The sequence below is a fragment of the Glossina fuscipes genome, unplaced genomic scaffold (genome assembly GCF_014805625.2).
Source record: "Glossina fuscipes isolate IAEA_lab_2018 unplaced genomic scaffold, Yale_Gfus_2 28, whole genome shotgun sequence".
In the NCBI taxonomy this organism is placed as follows: domain Eukaryota; kingdom Metazoa; phylum Arthropoda; class Insecta; order Diptera; family Glossinidae; genus Glossina; species Glossina fuscipes.
This window is the reverse complement of record NW_023998423.1, coordinates 12,723,647-12,744,125: the sequence shown is the minus strand read 5'-3', so window position 1 is coordinate 12,744,125 and position 20,479 is coordinate 12,723,647.

The following is a 20,479-nucleotide window of genomic DNA, read 5'->3' as shown; positions in this document are numbered from 1 at the left end:
TGGTTACTCATCAAAACCAAATCCTCATATGATTTTCAATCACAATTAATATACTTACAGTTTTAACAGTCCGACAGTCAGTATCTTTTAGTTGAGTATATCGGATCAGAAAACATTTTAAAAAGCGATAGAAACGACAGATGTATGTAAGCGTCATTCGGTTTATATCGCCGCTGACTTGATCTGTCATTATTACTTTGAAGCCATAAGTAAAAAAGCAGTTCACGACTTTACGCCTGCGAATAATTTCTTTTCGTTTTTTCTTCATTTTCAAATGCTTTCAATTGTGCGTATAAGCAGAGCAGAGTATGTTTGAATAATTGTAAGCGTTATGTGCAATAATTTGTTGTAAATATATGTGTGTTGCGTTGTATTCATGTGTGTATGTAAAGCGTGTGCTGCAATTTATGTGAGAACATGACAAAAACTACCGTTATTTATGACTTTAAGCTGGATGGGCTATACAATAGCGATAGCAAAGTAACAGCAAGGGCAACAACAACAACAACAATAATAACAACAATAAAAAGCAAGAATAAAAGTAGAAATTTTTAAAGCAAAGCCAAGCAATTTGGCAACACTTGTTAGTCAAAACAATACAATTGATATAACAATTACGCAAACACACTTGAGGGCATATATATATATATATATATATTCAACCCAAGAACCAACCCAATCCCACTCAACTAACGCATGCTTACTTACTTATATGAGTAGAAAATTTTAGCTGTAACTTAAATGTTGAGGCATATGCTGCTGCTAAAGCAATTTCATGGTTGGCGTCAAATGTGCGGTTAGACTGGAGCAATTCTGTGTGTGTGTGTGTGTGTGTATGTATGTTTGCACGCTTTGGTGTCAAAATATATTAAATCTAACGTAATGGCCACCAGCTGAATGTATTGGTGTGCTAACCTTTATTGCCTTGTGGGGGCATTTGAATTTTTATTACTAATCGATTTATGCGAATTTGTGGCAGCATAAATATTCACTTCGACATAAACGCATACATATAGATTTTATGGTGTGAAGTATAGATTTCTTGTAAGCATTTTTTCTGTCACTAAAAACACATGTTCCAGTTTTCCTTTTGCTTTTCATTGTTTCCTTTTTTATTGATATTTTCTTTTATTTCTTTCCTAATGGTAGAAATCATTGATTGAGGTGCCAGAGCAGTATGAATACTGTCTTTTTTTTTTTTTTTTTTTTTTTTTGGAATTCTATACTAATATTTTTATTATGGAAATATTTTATATAAATGATTTACGATAATTATCAATGATGATATATAGATTTGAACAGCTTTTAAACCGAAAATATCCAAGAGAACGAAATCTTATGCTAGTTGGTGAAATGCTTCGAATAAAAATGTGTAATAATCATTGTAGAAAATGCGAAAGTAGTTAACTTTCTTGTGAGTTCTTCGAACTAAAAAAGGGGTTTATAAATATTTCAAGGTATTTTTATTCGTTGAAAATTTTTTACGATTCGCTTAACTAGTGTATTTAAGTAGGAAGACTGAACACGTGGCTCCTTTTAAATCCACCCTTAACTATAAGATACATACCACAGACTATTTGTGTTGCCTAGAGACAGTATTTTGCAGTGCAGAAAGTCACAACCCGATGGCGGTGAGATCATAATAAAATGGGGACCGAATGACTTGCCCGAGGAATGTGACCGTTTGACTAATACCTTCAAAATAAACGTCCACACAAGCCATTAAAGTTGGGGAAACTCAAGACATACTCCGGGAAATCATAAATTATAGTAGTATAGTAGAAGGTAGGGCTTCCGTAACCGAAAGGAAAGATATTGTAGGAAAACGAATTGTATAAGGGCGGGAATGAAACATCTGTAATGTGGAGAAGATATGAACGCGTTCATAACCTAAACAAACAAGTGTTGGGTTAGCAAGGTATTAAGAATATTTTCGTAAAGTCTTTAAATCAAGAATGCTATAGAAGAGTTTATATGATGGACGGATATTTCTTTTGGTAAATGACGAAACGGATACGTACAATAAGGAAATATTTGAGATTAAGTTAATTTTTTGATTAAGATCGTACTCGCAATTTTAATTCGCTTTCGCTTTCGCATAAGACATTTTAAAGCTCATCCTATTACTTAACCTTTGTGTATACTACGCACCGCTTACACATACGTAAGATAAGTAAAAGAGTTGACGCAAATGTTAAATTGCATTCTGCTTGTAAACAACAATTTTCCAGATATAGGCCCAGTCGAATAAACACAATTGATTCGCCATCAATCTATAATAAGATGTCAGCATTTTGAGAGTTTCATTATAACTTACATCACTTCTGGTACTGGATGTATTAAATTTGTGCGGACGTACGTAGCACCCAGAAACACGTGAGATAAGCGTAGCTTTTATTACACCGCTCGGTTCAGAATCATTATCGATCTAAGCTTGTCTGTCCGTCAGACATATGTCCATCTGTTTTTGTGTCGAAACTCTACGTTTTGATCCAAGGGCGAATCCTATTGACAATGATGGGCATCGGACCACTTTTTCGAGCTCTTGCTATATATCGCCTCATTTTAATAAGTCGTTATAGGAAAAAATATTGTAATTTTTTGAGTTTTGTAACAATAATCGCTTAGCAATAGTATTTTACTACCCTGAAGTGGTGTGAAGACTTTGGATCGGGTGGCACAAGTTTTTTAAACCCACGCCATATAACTGTTCGTACGGTCAAAAAGCCTAATTTTCGTGAGGAGAATTCCTCCACAATATTAATTGGAAATAAAACTTAACATTACCGAATTTAGACTAAGTAGGTCAGTCTTTTCTATTCCAACCGATATAAAGGTTCTAATTAAAGCTAAGGCTGTAAAATATAAAAAAGTTTAACATTAACGATTTTGTAATGGAAATTTGTGCTTAGTAACTTGATCATGGGGAATTTGGATCACATAAATCTGTTTTTTAGAAGCCACCGCCTACGGGTGCTATTATGAAAGCAAGCTCTTCTATGGCGATAAAGCCGAATTTGTGGTTTCTTTGTTATGAAAAATGCATAATTTTTCGGTGCATTATTAACTAAGCGAATCGGTGTATGGTATCTATTATTATTATTATTATTATTATTATTGTAAATTTAGACAGAGAATAAGTTCTAAGATTAAAGTCTTAAAGCACTAGCGTCTAAGCTTTTCGGCTTTTATTAAAAACTCTACCGCACTTGACATTTGAGCCCACAACCAATGAGTTGCTACTCGAGACTCTTGCCTGCTCGACTACTCAGGCGAAATGTATGGTATCTAATAATCGGCTTTGCTCGACTATAGCATTCTTGCTTCTTTTTATTCTAATTTGCTTTCGTTATTAGGAAAAAATATTTTGCGTCAAAGAGGTCTAAGTGATTTTGCACTGCTAAAGAGTACTTCTAATAAGCAAATGATATGACGCTTGCTGATCAAAAGTAATAAGCAAAAAATATTGAAATTCTCTTTTCCAGACTTATGATAATGGCATGTGAAGATTAAGGACATATTGACAGACATGCTTCAATTGCTTGAAAATCTTTTTCTCATTCTTTCACTATCTTTCACTGCAGTGATAATAAAGAAAACGATTGAATTAGCATACGACTGTGGCTATAAAAAATTGAATCAATGGAAACCAAACAAACGAGTGTCAGCAAATACTAAATGTGCGTTGGTAGGAAAAAAAAAAAAAACAAGAAGAAAAGTAAACGAAAGCAAAGAAAATAAAATTTGCGCCATCTACATGCAATAAATTTGGATTATTTTATCCAGTAGGACATTAAGTACGGATATGATAAATTTATCGCCACAGTGCCACTTGTTTGCTTAAACTATATATATATATATATATATATATATATATATAGGGAGAAAAAAAAAGAGAAAAGCAAAAAAAAAAAAAATAATAAGTAAGAAAATTAAATTCGGTAGGGACCGAAGCTTTTATACCTATTACCGTTTATCACCGTTTACCCCACAAAAAGACATAAGAAGTAAAAGAACAAAATGCTCACCCTCTATAGTATGGAGCGGGCACAGTTGATTTCTTCGATTTTCAAAATAAAAGTTCTTGTCGTAGTGGAATGTAGGCGTTGTAGGCGTGTCTTTTGAAAAGTTTAGTTTAATTGCAAATTGTTTTGCAAATTTTTAGGCGATATCTTCATATTTGCTAACGGAAGAGTGTTTACGTACACGAACAGACGAACACGTTTAGGTGCATTCAAAGGTTGTAACCAGCCAAGAATTTATATACTTTATGGGGTTTTGGAAGCTTTTTTCTGCGCCTTATAAACGTATTGAAAAAAAAAAGTTAAATTTTGATGCACTATAATATTGGGTAGCTGAGAACAATTTTTCCCAGTTTTGTGAAGACGCTACAGCCTCGCCCAGTGAATATGCTTTCAAATGTTTGTACATTTATTTGCTATAGTTTACGAGTAATGAGCAAAAGAAGCAATTTTTCACTTCCTTTGAAAAGCAGAGATGCTCTCAGTTTATGTGGTGCTGTGGGCGTGTCTTTCGATCGGTTTGGCCCATTTTCGATACCAACTTGCGCGTAGGAACTTCCAATGTTTCTGCGTCACTTTTGCGGCCATTAGAATATTCACAACAGACGGACAGACGGATGGACAGATGGACATGCTTAAATCGATTTACAATTTGATGATGATGAAGAAGATATACATTTTGTGTGGTCTCTGATACTTCCTTCTCGTCGTTGCAAACGTTTTGACAAAATGCATATACCCCCTCATCCTTCGGTGATGGGTATAAAACTAAAACTCACAAGAGCTCATATACAAATATTCATATATACGAATGTTTGCCCATATATATGCAAACAACCACAATAACTGAATATTTTCAGGCGTTCATTTTGCTAAAACTAAAAGTTTAAATAATATTTTCATTTAATTAAATTCACTCTAAAATTCCGCATTTCTCCGATTTTCTTTTAAAAAAGCACTGAATTGATTTTTAAAAATAATATCTGTTCTTCTCCCGTATTTACGGGAATTTTACCAAATGTTGATATTAGCCAGATGTGTTTATTGGTTGAACAAAGCCAACAAAAAAAAAATGAATAAAAATAAATAAATAAACAAAAATTTTACGCACATACAAAAGGAGAACTTATTTACGCGAAAATAAAAACAAATTCACATTTTTATTAAAACAAAATTGCATACCGCCCCAATTAGCATAAACGACATGTTTTGCGTTTTAGTAAGTGTGTGCGTGGTTTTGTGTACGCGTTTATGCATGTTAGCAGCAAATTTAAACTGAGTCGTGTGAATGTGAAAGCCTTTTGTATAGATTAGACCTGCGGATGTTTTACGTTTTAATATTGTGGCCGATAACGTAAACAAACATAAATGCAAGCAAAACGTTTATGCTACAGGTGCTTTTGCAGAGTAGTATAGTTAGCCAAAGTGTTCTTTACTTTAGGTAATAAAATGTGTTAAATAAATTTTTTGAGCCATTGATACTAAACTTTGTTAAAAATTCATTTACAAGAAAGGTTAGAAAAAATTTTTAAAGTCAGATACATATTCTTACGGACACCTTCTGCCCAAAGGCGTAAGTGTTTTTAAGGTCAAAAGCTGATTTTCTCATTTGAAAAAAATTCTGATAGCTACCTATAACATCCCAGATTAGAGCAGTTCCGATCATATCTTCTACTTCAATAATGGCGAAAATCAAAGGAATGTGTACAAGGAAGGAATGGGCGACAAAAATTTCCACTCGACAGTGTGGAGTCTAGAAATGGCATTTTTTTTTGTGATTTTTTAAAAAAAGGCTATAATGGATTCGAATGGCCGAATATGATGTCCTTACTAGTTCTTCTTAATTTCATTATTCTATCCTTGTATTAATTGTAAGAGAGTGCAGTGTGTCCTTATAGATCCTGTAAATACCTTATGAGGCGAAGTAGAGTAATAGACTTTCATTCTCTAAAACAACAATCAGCATAATCCAATCTTGCAAAATATGCATTATAGTCTAGGAAAGAAATAGGGATCTGATGCACTTGATTTCAGTTGAAGACGATTACTTGGAGATGAGAAAGCGAAAATTCTACTATCTATTTTGGAGAGAGTATGAAGTTCGTCTTACCATCTTTCCAATTAAAGAGGAGACAATAGAAACAATATTTTTTATGTCCGCATGTGTAAAAGAGTATCAGGGGAAGAATTCGACAAGAAGTTTGTACTCTGCGTAGACACATTCTCATATATATGCAGATTATTACAATCAGAATAATGCAGACAACTGAAGGTCATTGACTTTTTTCTGTATATGAAGGGCCTTTAGTACGCAGACGGAATTTAGCTTCCTATCCGGAATTTAAACTCCTATGACTGATTAGTGAAAAATGTGTACTAACGGCGATGAGTGTATAATTTTGTCTTAAAATTGCTGAATAAAATTTAGTAAAAAAATTCGAACTATGCTTAGAAATAGATTGTAAGCAGGAAAAAGATAAAATATTACATTTAAAATTTTAGCAAGTACTGTGTCAATCATACAGTAATCAATAAGCAGCAAGAGCAAGGTTCCTTCGACGACCCTCTCGTTGTGCTTTGTAGACCTTTTCCTTCGGGCTAAGCCAACCAGATATACTATTTTTACGTTATTCGGTGTTTGCGTATCGTTTTTAACTAGAATTAGGGGCAGATCATTGTTGGATTTTCCATTACGATAGGTAACCTCCTCATATTGTATGTATGCTTCAAAACTTTTTCACAACTTTATCTTATGTCTTTCAGCAAACCACTACATTCGTCTCTTGTGGCTTCATAAAAATTTTCCCTATGCCCTATTCTAAATCAAAGACTAACTCCTTGAAGACGGGTTTGACTTGATTGCAACTCTAAAGACAGACTGCAAGAACTTGATGCACTTAATTAATGAAAATATTAGCGAAAAATTGAACACAAATATCGTTTGGAATGCTACCAATGCAAGAAAAGAATGGTAATACCTTCTACTTAATTGGATTAGCGTGTGCAATTTAAATGAAATGTTTTGTTTATGTATTTTTGTCTTCTAATAGAAGACAGCCGTTCACGGCACACAAAGAAACTCAAAGTTACCCAATTTAAATTTACAAAATATTTATATCATTAAAGCCCATTAAAACCAGTAAACTTATCGTTATTTATATTGTAAATTCATACATATTCAATACCCATGCGTTCAATTACTTTATGGAAAGCATTCGTCTAAGCGAATCAGAAATGGAAAATAAACGATAATAATTGTTAGTGTTCATTGGGTTCACAGTCGGAGCTTTAGAATGGTAAGTTAATTGAAAGTAATATTAGTTTTTTCCTAAGTCGAGCAGGTAACGAGTTTTCCCCATTAATCAATTTAACCACAAATGCCACGTGACCTCCATAAAAACTTGAGAGATTAAAGAGCTGTAAACGGTTAATATATGAAGGCAGATTACGGCAGCGGCCAGCTCACGTAAGGCAAATATGAGAAATTATTTTTGTGCAGACCCTATCAAGTCACATTCATAGCTTGGAGATCACACTATGGACGAATTTGCCAGAATTGGCCTAACCAACGTAATGAGCAACTCATTGTAGTGTAGGGCTCATCAAATTCACGAGATTACGTTTTGATGACTCCTAGAATATAATTGAATATTTATGGAGATTGAAGCGCATTTTGTAATCGAAAACACCCAAATCTGTCAAGAGGGGAATAATTTCAACCTGAAAACCATCTTTTTCTCAAGACAAATGTTTGTTCTCTTTATACTAACTTTTTGATATTTCATATGTATTTTGCTAAGTAAATAATAACGCCGAACTTAAAACTTCCTTCTAGGTCTGAAAATCAATTTTAATAGAAATACTCCGCAATTTCTCGTTTTATATTCAGGCAATTACTGAGCCGCTTATCATTGGATTAGTTTTGCTAATAAAGCTTTTATTACAAAATGAAAGTAAATAGTGTTTGACATGATTCATTGAAGATCTCTAAGAAAAAGTAAACCATATTTTTGGACACGCATTGTAATTAACTAGGGCGTAGTAATTAACTAAGTAAAAGTAAAAGTCACCTAATAGCATACAGACGCAGATAATCAATTATAACAAGATGGGTTAGCAAAAGTACTTAAAAACAACTACCACAATTATAGTTGGGCAAGAGCAACCTTTAGATACTTTACACTAGTTCGCCTCCTATCATTAGTCAATCGTTCTGATAATAAAACACCAACAATTACATATCATTTTCTATCAAAGTAACACTTTTTAGGTAAACCCGCGTATTGGAAGATGGCCGAAGCATTACACAGGGTGATTCAAAACTAGCCTAACTTAATTTTCTAATAATAATAATTTTCTTATTACTAACAATTGTATTATTTTTCAGTTTCCGTCATAAAGAACCAGAAATTAGCCTTTCTTTCCTGATAAGGACTTGCTTTTCATAATAACCTCTATATATGTTAGGGTCTTAAAATAGGCTAATGTGATCCAAATTCCCTAATTCTTGGGCTAGATTGCTGCAATAAAGCAATTAAGCCTATATTGCAGCGCTTACTATTCGTGAGAAATCTCATATGGAGTGGGGTCCAGAAAATAAAACTATATAGTTCAAGTTTGGTCCATTTCATTTTTATATCAAATTACTATTTTGAAGAAATTTTCATCGTAAAATATTAATAATTAGGCCTTTTTGGCATATGGGGGCTTACATTTCCTGAGAGCACTTATATACGGTGGTAGCCCAACAATACTGTCCATATTCGGTTAGGTAAATTTCTTTGGCAATTTACTATTATAAGCCACTTTTCTAAGACATTTTGAAAATTGCAATTTTTCTCTATTTCTATTTTCTAGTCGTTATAAGAGAAGCGGTCGAAAATTTGGACTGATCCGAATCATTGTCAATAATGTTCGCTCTTGAGCCAAAGTACGTCTGTGTACCGAATTTCATCAAAATATCACAAAAAATGCGACCTGTCGGTGAAAACAAATGCACACGGATAGACATCAGATGGACAGATGGACAGACAGGCTTAGATCGATTCGCAAAATGGTTCTGAATCGATCGGTATAATATAAGTTGTGTCTATCTCAAGCTCTTCTCGATGTTGCGTACGTCCGCGCAGACTTAATATACCTTCTGCCACCATGTGGTGTAGGCTATAAAAAGAGGAAACTAGAAATATAATAAATAATTATATTGCTTTAAAAAAAAAAAAATAATAAGAAAAAACACTTATAGCTTTGCGGAGTAAAGCAAAATCTAATGTAGATTTCTTTTATGAAGATTAACTTAAGTACAAGCAGATTAACAAAATCATGATTCAGTCGACGACTCCGAGACGTCAGTTGGTAAAACTTAGATTGCAAAGCTATTAAATACCTCTTAAGCTTCGCTCATATTTAGCTGTTAGTTGTGAAAACAATAAAACTATTATAATAGTAGCGAGTGTTTGCTGGTTTAAAAAAAAACTGCATGTATACATATTTAATGTAAATATTATTTTTTAATTCAAAATTTTAATATCATTAAGTTTTTTCTTCTATTATGTAATCCACAATTTTTGTATTTTTTTTTTTTTTTTTTTTTTTTTTTTTGCACTCGACATAAAGAAAAAAACCTCATTTATTATGTTTGATAAAAATGCATTTTTAATTAACTTGAAAAAATATGTATTAATAATTAATTTACTCTATACATATGTAATTAAGGATAATCTGTTTTTTTTTTTTTTCTGTCTCTCTTTCACTAGCACTCTTTATGGTGCTTAAGTTCACCCATACAATAAAAAAAGAAAAATCATTGGACTCCAGCTTACTATTAATTAAAAATAATTTTTAAATACTTGCACTATATATAAAACAAGATTGCTTTACTTTTGAATTAAAGTCTTTGGGGTGCATTATCTTTAGTAAAAAGTAAAAATATTTATATGTTATTCTGAAGAAAAAAAGAAAAAACCGGAATTTTCTCATTTCTAAAACATTGCCTTTGTAAACTGTTTTTTAGGTTAATCGCACAATGAAAGATAAAGAATAGAGTGTGTAATGAATACACAACATTATTATCTATCTCCAAAGTATATAACGTATATAACATTTATTCAGGTTTACGTGGTGCTGGTAATAGTTAGTTCGTTATTAAGATTTCTCCAAACACAACTGAAATGTTTCTTAAAGAAACAATAATTTAATCTCCGCGTTACGATAAGTAATCGTTTGCTTCCGATTTTCTTATGAACAACTTTCGAATCTTTCAGTAGTCACAGAATTTCTTACCTCATCTTATTGTTTATTAACTTAGCGCTTAGTACTTATGTAGAGGGAAGACGGTTTTAACTCGGAAAGTGTAAGACGGAGGAAGCCCAATGCGTACCAGTGGGACTCTTACGTTGATAACATTTAAGAGCTGTGAAGGGAGTTTCTTTTACATTTAATTAGTATGGAGTCTGTGGGCTGATCCTTTTTTTTTCATAAGGCATAGTAGAAAGTTTGGTCGCAATGTCTTTAAATGATTATCAGCGAGAAAGGGGAGAAAGACTTGCAAGAGACGCAATTAGGGCGAAGTGCAAAACAATATAATTAATAATATTAAAACTGTAGCCTTTTCATCTTATAGAGGTCGAATTTCTTTAATATCGAAGAAACTCCTACTTGCTTTCTTTAATCTTGAAAAAACACAACTTGCTTTAATCTGAAGGAATAAAGGGTTTATTTAAAATGAGAGAACGGCGACTTTCTTTACCCTTAAAGAGGGATGGTTTTTTTTCGTCTGAAATAATGTAAGCTTTTTTATAATATTAAAAAAGGGTTACTTTGTTTTTTCAATATTAAAAAGAAAGGTTTTCGTTGACCTTAAAAAATGGCGACCTTCTAGGATCGTAAAGAAGGACAGCTTTCCTCTTTGAATGTGAAAGAATTATCTTCAATCTTAAAGAATGACGTTTTCTTTCTTTCATCATAAAAATGAGCGAGTTTCTCTCTCTCTTTTTCTCTCTCTAATATCAAAGAAGAACGACTCTCCTTAATCTTAAAAAAGAATCTTAAGAAAGAAAGAGAACTTTTTCAGCCTTAAAGAGAGAATAACGGCTGTCTTTAATTTCAAAGGAGGCCGACTGTCTCTCTTTAATTTTGAAGAAGGACTATTTGTTCTCTTCAAGTAAAGACGGCTTTCGTTAATCTTAAAGAAGGATTTTTTTCTGTAACCACAAAGAAAGACGGCATTGATCTTAGAGAACGACGGGTTACTTTCTCAATAAAGGTAAGTGGAATGTGCCTGAATGTTACTAAAACTCATCATTCTGTATGGGTACATTATGCGTGTTTGCAGCACAAGTTTCATACTTCACTTCGATGCTCAAAAATGTCGCTTAGAGAAGAAAGGATTTATGCTTATATGCCTCAATCTGTGGGAAGGGTCTTGAGTTGATAATGTTTCTACAACCTTTCACCTTTCGTTCAATTTATTAATACCTTAAAGTTATTCCAATTATAATAATAGACGATCTTTTATATAAGCAGATGTGTAACGCCCAACTTGAAGCTAAATCGTTAGTTACAAGTAGACACAAAATTACGTTATTATGTTCGTGTTAATGTTGTATTGTAATAAAGCATTCTTTGCATGTGGTATAGTGTACGTCAAACCTTTCCTTATGTGCAAACACATGAATAAATTCTTTTGGATTCTTTCTGAAAGATTTTTGAAGCCTAAAGAAGTATTTTCCCAGCCCTGAAGCAAATCGATTCCATCGAATATGACAGATGACTAATAAACATTTAAACTTTTAGCAGTGGATATCTGGGATTAAGGCCAACATAGAATTTCAATTTTTCTAAATAATTTTTCAAATAAAAATATTAGAATTTTAATGCAATGCATAAAATAGAGTTTTAAAAATAAATTTTCGTTAATGTATTTCTTACCCGTAGTCAGCAAATTCTACTTTTAAATCGTTGATGGAATTTGCTGTGATATACGCGTTCCTTAGTTTAGATACTTGCAGTGAAAGGCATATATTTTTAAAACGTTACAAAAAATGAGCACGGAAAGCAAAAAAAAGGCAAGGAAAAGAGAAGAAAATGCCTATGAGTGCATTTTTAGGATGCAAACCGAATCTTAAAAACCATAATGGAAAATATTTTCAAAATAAACTTTGTACCACATATGAATGTTATATTATATTGCATTTTTCCCCGATTATGTTATGCGTAACAAAATTAACTCCTGTCTGCGAGAGTCGAAAAATGAGTCTCAGAGCCATTTTTAACCTTGCAATTTCGTCTCTCAAGTGATAATGTGCAGTGAATTCAGCGGTGCTATGTGTTCGCGTTCTCTTCATGTATTATAAATATGCCGGGTAAGCAACTTTAGTTACCTTTCTTATTATAAATCACAGCCATATGATGAAACGGGCCAAAGAACAGACCAAATGCACAATTCACAAATGCATGATGCTCTTTTTTTACATTTTGTGTGGAGCACCAGAACAGATTTTTGTGATTAAGTTTGCGTTGATCTATTTCAATATTATATTTTTGCATCGATTAATTAAAAGTGTATTACCTTCGTTATTCAATATGTAACATGAATTATTAGTAAAAGTCTGAGTCCATCTTATCAGAAATTGATTACATTACCTGTGGATGTATTTCTTAAGAGGACTGATTTCATCAGCAGATCTATGAAAATAGGAACAAGAGCATTGATTAGAGCTTTGCATTCTTCAATATTTAAGAATGTGAAACTTCGCCCTTGTAAAGACACGTTATCAGAATACTCAAAAAGATCTGGTTCACAATGAGTAGAAGTTTTGCTGTTAACAACTACCTCAGACCGACGTTGTTCGTTTCTAACGTTTAAAAAGAATAATCAAGGATTCGGTTTTCTTCGCGTTGATAGCTACACATTTTGGTGAGTGTGCAGTGAGTTATGTTGAGAAGTAGAAATGCCTCATATATCCATTACCTTCCTCTAAAACTTAAGTACTTTCGCTAAATGCTGGGATTTAGACAATTTGGTAAGAGGCGTTGTTTACAGCTTCATATTCAATTCGTACATAATCAGTCACCGCGGCAGTCCATCTTTCATGGCACGAATCCATATCCAATAAAACGATTCATCTGCTCGCGCTTATTGAAATTAATAAATATCGACTTATCAGAATTAAAAATGAACCAAACCAAATTTATGGAACCTATACAAAATTTAGATTTTCTAAGAATAGAGCGTCCTCCTCATGGAATTTTACAACTTTTTTTCCGGACATGAGACAAATTCTGCTTTTACTTGACACTTGATCTGCCTGAGTAGCCGAAGGCGAGGAATCTCGACTAGCAAGTCAATGGTCGTGGGTTCGAATCTCAAGTGCGGTAGTGTTTTTAATAAAAGCCGATAGCCTTAGATGCTAGTGCTTTTAAGAGTTTAGTCTTAGCATTTATTTCTCTCGCGAAATTAATTATACTAATAATAATAATACTTGACACTTGACTGAAAACATTACACAAAATGCCAACAATCTGATCTTCGATCTCAAAAAAGCAAAAAACAAAGTAAAATGCCAAGACTATGCCGCGTCACAATGAAAAGTTTTAATAAATATATTAGTAACGACAAAATTATAGACTACTTGGATGTAAAGTTTTGAACGTTGAAGCTGTGGTTAAAAATGATAGCAATCGATCTATGGTAAGAACTGTTGCAAGCAAATACTTGAACGTTAAAGAATTTAATTTAAGAGGAATCATCTAAAATTCGCTATAACTTTGCTTTTTATACCTTACACCACTTGCGGTATCTGGTATATTAAGTTAGTGCGGACGTATGTAACCCACAGAAGGGCTTAAGATAGACCCAACTTTTATTATACCGATCGTTTCAGAATCATAATCTGAATGGATCTAAGTCTGTCTGCCGGTCCGATGTGTATCAATATAAATTTGTGTTTAAGTTACAGGTCGCAATTGTTGAGATATTTTTGATGAAATTTGGTACAGTGACGTTTTTTTGACCCAAGGACGAACGCTATTTGAAATGTTTCGGACCGATTCACTTTTTCGGCCACTCCTCGATAACGCCCTATTGTAAAAAGTCGTTATATGGAATATGGATTGCGATATTCAAATTTTCTCCGCAAAAGTGGCGAAGTAGTAGTATTTCGGCATTGATGTGAATGCTTCCTGATGAACACTACATCAGAATAGTAATTTAATATAAAACAATTAACTGTACCAGATTTGAATCATAACTCGGCGTATTTATTGGACCCTACCTTAGTAAGAATTGTCACGAAAATTGATCCTCTATAGAGCAAACATGTCGAAGTTTTAATATGTGACGATGAAGATTAACCCTTAATAGTAAATTCATACAATAATTAACTCTACAAAATTTAGACGATCTACTCCTATTTTTGTAGCCTGCCCTATCTAAGGATTAAAGTTGGTTGATTTGGTTGGCCCACTTCCCCATAAATACGCACTTGAAAAATTTGCCTTTACACAGAAACAAGATATAATTTTTTTATTCTATAATAAAAATAAGAATTTTGTTAGAGAGTGTGGTGTAGGGTATTTAAAGGAGGTCAGCCTTGCCCGATTATAATGTTCTTACTTTTTTTTTTTTTTACTATATCTGAAAAGCTAAATACGCAAGTTTACTTTTTAATGTTACAAATGTTCTCCTCATTCTTATACGACTTATGAGGCCAGGCGTGTGTTAAAAAAAATAAAAAAGAAGGAAATTAATCAAAATAGCTCTAAATACCTTATGCCGTTATTCTTACAGCTAATTACATAAAATGTATTCGTTTTTTCAAAGGAATATTTTAGTCAAGCCAACCTGAGTAATAGAAATATTTTTTCTACTTTTCAAATGGCGATTATGTCACCAAATGTTTTTTCATAAAAAAAAAAATTTAGAGTAAAAACAAAAAAAAGAAAAAAATATGGAAAAAGAAATGAGCGCAAAATGGGAAAGTATTTCTTAATTATTTTCTTTTAAAAAATAGATACGGGTCGTTAATTTATTTTTAAAAATATATAATTTGTTTTTGTATTAAGAGAAACATGCTGAAGTCATTAACACGTTATGCTTGATTTATTTCTATTTTATTAATTTACTGAAACTCGTACCGCTAACCCATAGATAAAAGTAAACATCAAAGTAAACATCAGACAAAAGTTGCAAATATTAAACAATGCTTTTGATCGAAAAATCACAAAAACAATTTAGTGCTGATTCTTAAGGAGGATATTAAATAATTGGGAATTATAATAAATCCGATTCCTATAATTCTCAAGACGAATCGATTTTAAATACGCCAGAAGGATAGTTTTTAACAATTCAAAGTCTCTCACTATGCTTTTCGATTTACACGCTCTTAACATGAACGAAGATAAGCGATCTAATAAATAAATATGTTTTAAGGATTTTATAACTTGTTACGAATAGATTTCGAGATGAACAAATTTGTTTGCATATTCCAACGCGAAGCGTTACCAGCAAATGTCTTTGAGCTATGCGTTTGCATTTACTTTCAGTTTCATTTTATTACGTAACTATAAGACTTTAAAGGCTTAGGACCTAGTTACATAGATACAATTCAAATGCAAAAAGAAACTACAACATAAGTGACTATAGAAGGCAGCTAGATGGCTAATAACGTACTCATCGTGCTCTATGAACTTCAAAATCGTCACTTTTTACCAGCCTGGCTGTTCGGCCGCAAATTCATGTTGTTCTGCCGGCTCTGATTTGCTTTAGACTGTCGCGCGGAATGTTTATTCAAACTGATATAAAATGATGGGAGCGTACAGAGCAAAGCAACTAATTGCACTTCAATGCTAAACAGCAAATAACTGCTTATAGCCGATCACAATTGATTACGGTAAGCGTGGGCCATAAAATAAATATTAACCCTTTGCACTCGAAGTTTTTTTTCATTCGTATTACAATCCGCGAGCCGCGACAGTCATTTGTCATCAACAGCGAAACACCCGAATACTAGTTTTTACGATTTGTTTTTGTTTTTATGTTAAGAAATGCAAATTATTTGCAACGCCTCCGTAGCGGAGCCCTCGAGTTTGAAGATCAATTTTAAATGGCTCCGCTCCGGCGCCCTCGAGTGCAAAGGGTTAATAGACCAGCGATCGGTAAAGTGTTAAGCGATCCCTAAATTTGCCAAAGTAATGTGTAAAGTTGACACGGCAACCATAGGAATCGCTTATCTTTGATCAGAGCTGATACAAATATATATTATGCCTTTTCTTTGTCAAATTCTGACTATGACCTAATGAAGAGAGTTACGTTAGACACGAAAGAAAGAAGAAGAAAAGAAACATGAATATTTTACTGCTTACATAAGAGGATTGCAGTAGGCTATCCCTTTAGAAGACCAAACGCCTTTTTATATGAAATGTCTATTTAAAAGTCTGCACTTGAAGAAATAAAATTTCCAAAATTATTAAGGACGATGGCCAAAAATTAAGATCAATATTCAGGTTAAATTTCACATCATAAACAAACTTGTTTCAGTTGCCCTTGATTTCGCACGAAGCAAAGGATATTTTTTTCAATTTTTACAACGGATGATGGATTTGTTGAGCAAAGAAATTCCATTAAATTTTGTTTACGAAATCAACTGATGAGATCCCTTCGATCCCATGCGATCCAAAAACAAGTGATCATTTAAGTGAATATCGTGTAAAGGATGAGTCAAGGCCGTAAAAAAGGCGCGCCAAAGTCGCTCAAAACTCGAAAGAATGTTAACAATTTTCGTTGCCGAGGTGTTCTGCGCTGTGAAGCGCTTGCGCCAAACCAAGCTGTTAGCACGCAATATTATTTGAGTTTGAAGATCGCTTTAAATAAATTTAAAAAAGAAAAAATTAAATTTTTCTTTCTTTATATATATATGTATATATATATATTATTTATTATATACATATTTATATTTATTGTATGTGTTTTAGCAATCTTTTGGTAGCCGTTAATGGGACTTAGAAAATGTACTTTCCAATTCACACTGACCATTTAGTTATATCTTTTGCGCGCATTTTTTTTTTTTTTTTTTTTTGTATGAAAATTTAGATATATTTTGTTTAGGGTCTCTAAAGTAATGAGCAAATACCCCGAAAAATAAGTAAAACTAAACAGAGTTGGTTAATTTAAAGCATGCATTAAAGAGGAAAATCTATTTTGCGAGTTTAGTTATTGCGCGCGCGCTTCACCAGTGACTTGTGAAGAGAAGCGTAGCGCAAAACTTTCCTTTTTTTTGGCAATTCGCAATCGAATGGTAGGGATTGGGTTTTCGAAAAAAAAAAAAAAGATTACAGCTGGTAAAGACGAAAAGACAAGGATTCTGATCTATTGCATAACTTAGTGGATAAGACAAGCACCTCCCTAGTCAACGCTCGGGGGCTCAAATCTCGTGTTGTCGACCATATTTTGTGGTAGCTGGCTACATAATTATTTAGACTTACGTTTGCTTGTTAGTAATTTAAGCGTACAAATATTTGAAACCAATTGTGAACTTTTCTGTTGCTTCTGATCGATCTTCTAATCGATTGTTCTTATCTACAATGCCAAATGTTTAAGCCGTGACCCTAAGGTCGTTTGTTAGTACTTTAAACGTAAAGAAAAATATTATAAAAAAAAACTTTGAAATGAGAAAAACTCTTCAATTTGAACCGTTTGCTTTGAAATTTACTGTTGTTTGTCATCGATGCTCACCGAACATCGAAGCCACAAAAGAACAAAAAATGACCGATGACCGAATCTTTTATTCTCAATACTATTATATCAAAAAAATGAGAAAAGAGAAAAGAAACTAAATTTCGACCATCGATAATAATGAGTGGAGGTGACAGATTTTCTTCAGATTTGCATATGGAAACCTTTCTGTCATACTTTATAAGCAGAAGGCAGAGGTGTTCTCAGATTACATCTTACTAAAGACATGTCCTTTGACCGATTAGGCTTAGAGTCCAGAAGTGGGCAGGTGGACATACTTAGATGAGCTGCGAATTTGATACTGCCCAAGAATATATTTACTTGATAGGACGTCTAAAGCTTCTCCAGAGTGTCGCAAACAGTTTGGCAAAATGACTAGAGCCTCATCCTTTGGTGATGAACATAATAAAAAAAAAAAAAATCTACTCGAATATGATAGAATGTTTTATATACATTACTTTTGTCTTTAAAAAAAGTCGGGAAAAATGGAATTAAATATTCTATAGCATAGAATTGTTTCTGTAAAACGCATGGAATGTATGTATATATATATATATATGTATGTACGAGTATATATATATATATATATATATGTGGAAATTTTTATCTATGTATTGTTATAGTTTATGCGTAACGAACAACAAATCCCGAGAGAAAAACTGTTTCCGATTTATATTACATTGTATTGTGCTGCAAACTCTAGCCGATTTCAATCACACAAGAACTTCTAAATTCTTCCCCAAACTTAGGCAAATAGTTCAATTTTTGTGACCCGAAAAATATAAGCTAAACAAATAAACATAGACAGACGAATTAATAAGCCTCTATTGATTTAGAATTTGATACTGATCAGTTCAAGCTTTACAAAGTCTATCGAGCTTCCTTCTAGGTGTCGTAAGCATTTTGGCCAAGAATATCTACCCTACACATATTATAAAAAATTTGAGAACAATATGTCCATTCCAGATTTTGGATTTGTCCAAGAGGACATAATTTTACATAAAAGTGCGATAACCTGAACTTCTACCGGGGAGTCTTGCGACGTAATTCCAAGGGAAAGTTTTGTCGTATATTTGGGCAAACTGTAAAAAGCTGGGAACTCACCTTAAAAGCTTTCGAATGTGCTAAAATAATATGTTGAATGTAATGGCGACTTGCTTACCACAAGCATCTTAAGAACGCATCAACCACAGACAAGTCGTTGGGATTGCCTTGTCTCACATTGATCAGAAGATTTATGCGCTTTTTCATGCGTGTTTATGTATTTAACAAATTGAAGAACCACTCTGGTAAGCATAGGCGTTAAGTTTAATATCTCTATCTTACTTTTCACGATTACCTGAAACAAAAACAAGTATGAACATTATAGCCGGGCAACGCCTATTACATACCCTACATCACTTCGCCTAATAGAGTTGTTCGTTCATTTTGGGTAATAATACTACAAAAAGTGCGCATTGTTTTCACGCATAGCCATAATTGTAATAATGAAAGCTTTGAAAGATTGAAAAGATTGGGATTCAAAAAAAATACACCTACGTGATCCAAATTTCCTACCGTTCATTTTTTTGATGAAACGCTACTATGAATGAATTTTCATCATAAAATATTAAAAATTAGCTCTTTTTCGTATGGACTTGCTATTCTTGGGATATCCTATATGTGGTGGGGTCCAGAAATAGATAGCTCAACTTAATCTTTTTATTTTATTAATCAATTAATCTTTTTTGGCATACAAGTGTTTACGTTTCCTGGGAATCCTTGTATGCGGTCATATCTAAAAAGTTGACCGACTTCGCCCATATTCGGTAAGGTAGGTTGCTTTATCAATTTACTATTATGAGCTAATTTTCATCATGAAATATTGGGAATTCTTATCATATAAAGCGTCGTAGAACGGGTCCAACGTTTTCAGGACAATGTGCAAAGCCGAAATACATGTATGTAGCCACTTTTCCGAGGCATTTTGAAAATTGCAAATTTTCTATATTCGGAAAAGTCGTTATATGGTAAGCTGTCGAAAAAGTGAATCGATCCCAATCATTTTCAATAACGTTCGTCCTTGGGTCAAAGTACGCCTGTGTACCAAATGTCATCAAAATATCTCAAAAAGTTGTGACCCACAGCTTGAACACAAAAATATGTGGACAAATATCATGTGGACAGAGGGACAGACAAGCTTAGACCGATTTAGAAAATGATTCCGAATCGATCCGTCTCCTAAATGATGGGTCTTTCTTAAGCCATTCTCGGTGTTACATATGTCCTCACTAACTTAATATCGGCGTAGGGTATATAAACAAAAAAAAAATGGAAATAGACGGCCGCCAGACGATTAAGTTCACTCATTGTCCTGCATTGACTGGCAATATATTTTATGACACGTACACGACTTTGGAAAAGCTTTCTATCATGTCTAGGCAACCTCAGCCAATCTATTGTGATGAGAATTTTCAAACAACTTCATATTCATATTTTCACATTTTCCACTTTGCTTGTGAAAACGCGGTTTAAACTCCTCCTTTTTCATAGTTCTAAAGTAGTCGAAATAAGCCAATGGCAAAAATTGACTGAGACTTTTATACGAATCGAAAATGTCTATGCACTTTATTGCATCTATGATGCGTATTGAAGCGGGCTAAAAATAATTCACTCCTACTCTCCTGGTGTTGGATAAAAAAAAAAAATAATAATCTAAATAAAGTTTGTTGTGTGGAGATTTAGT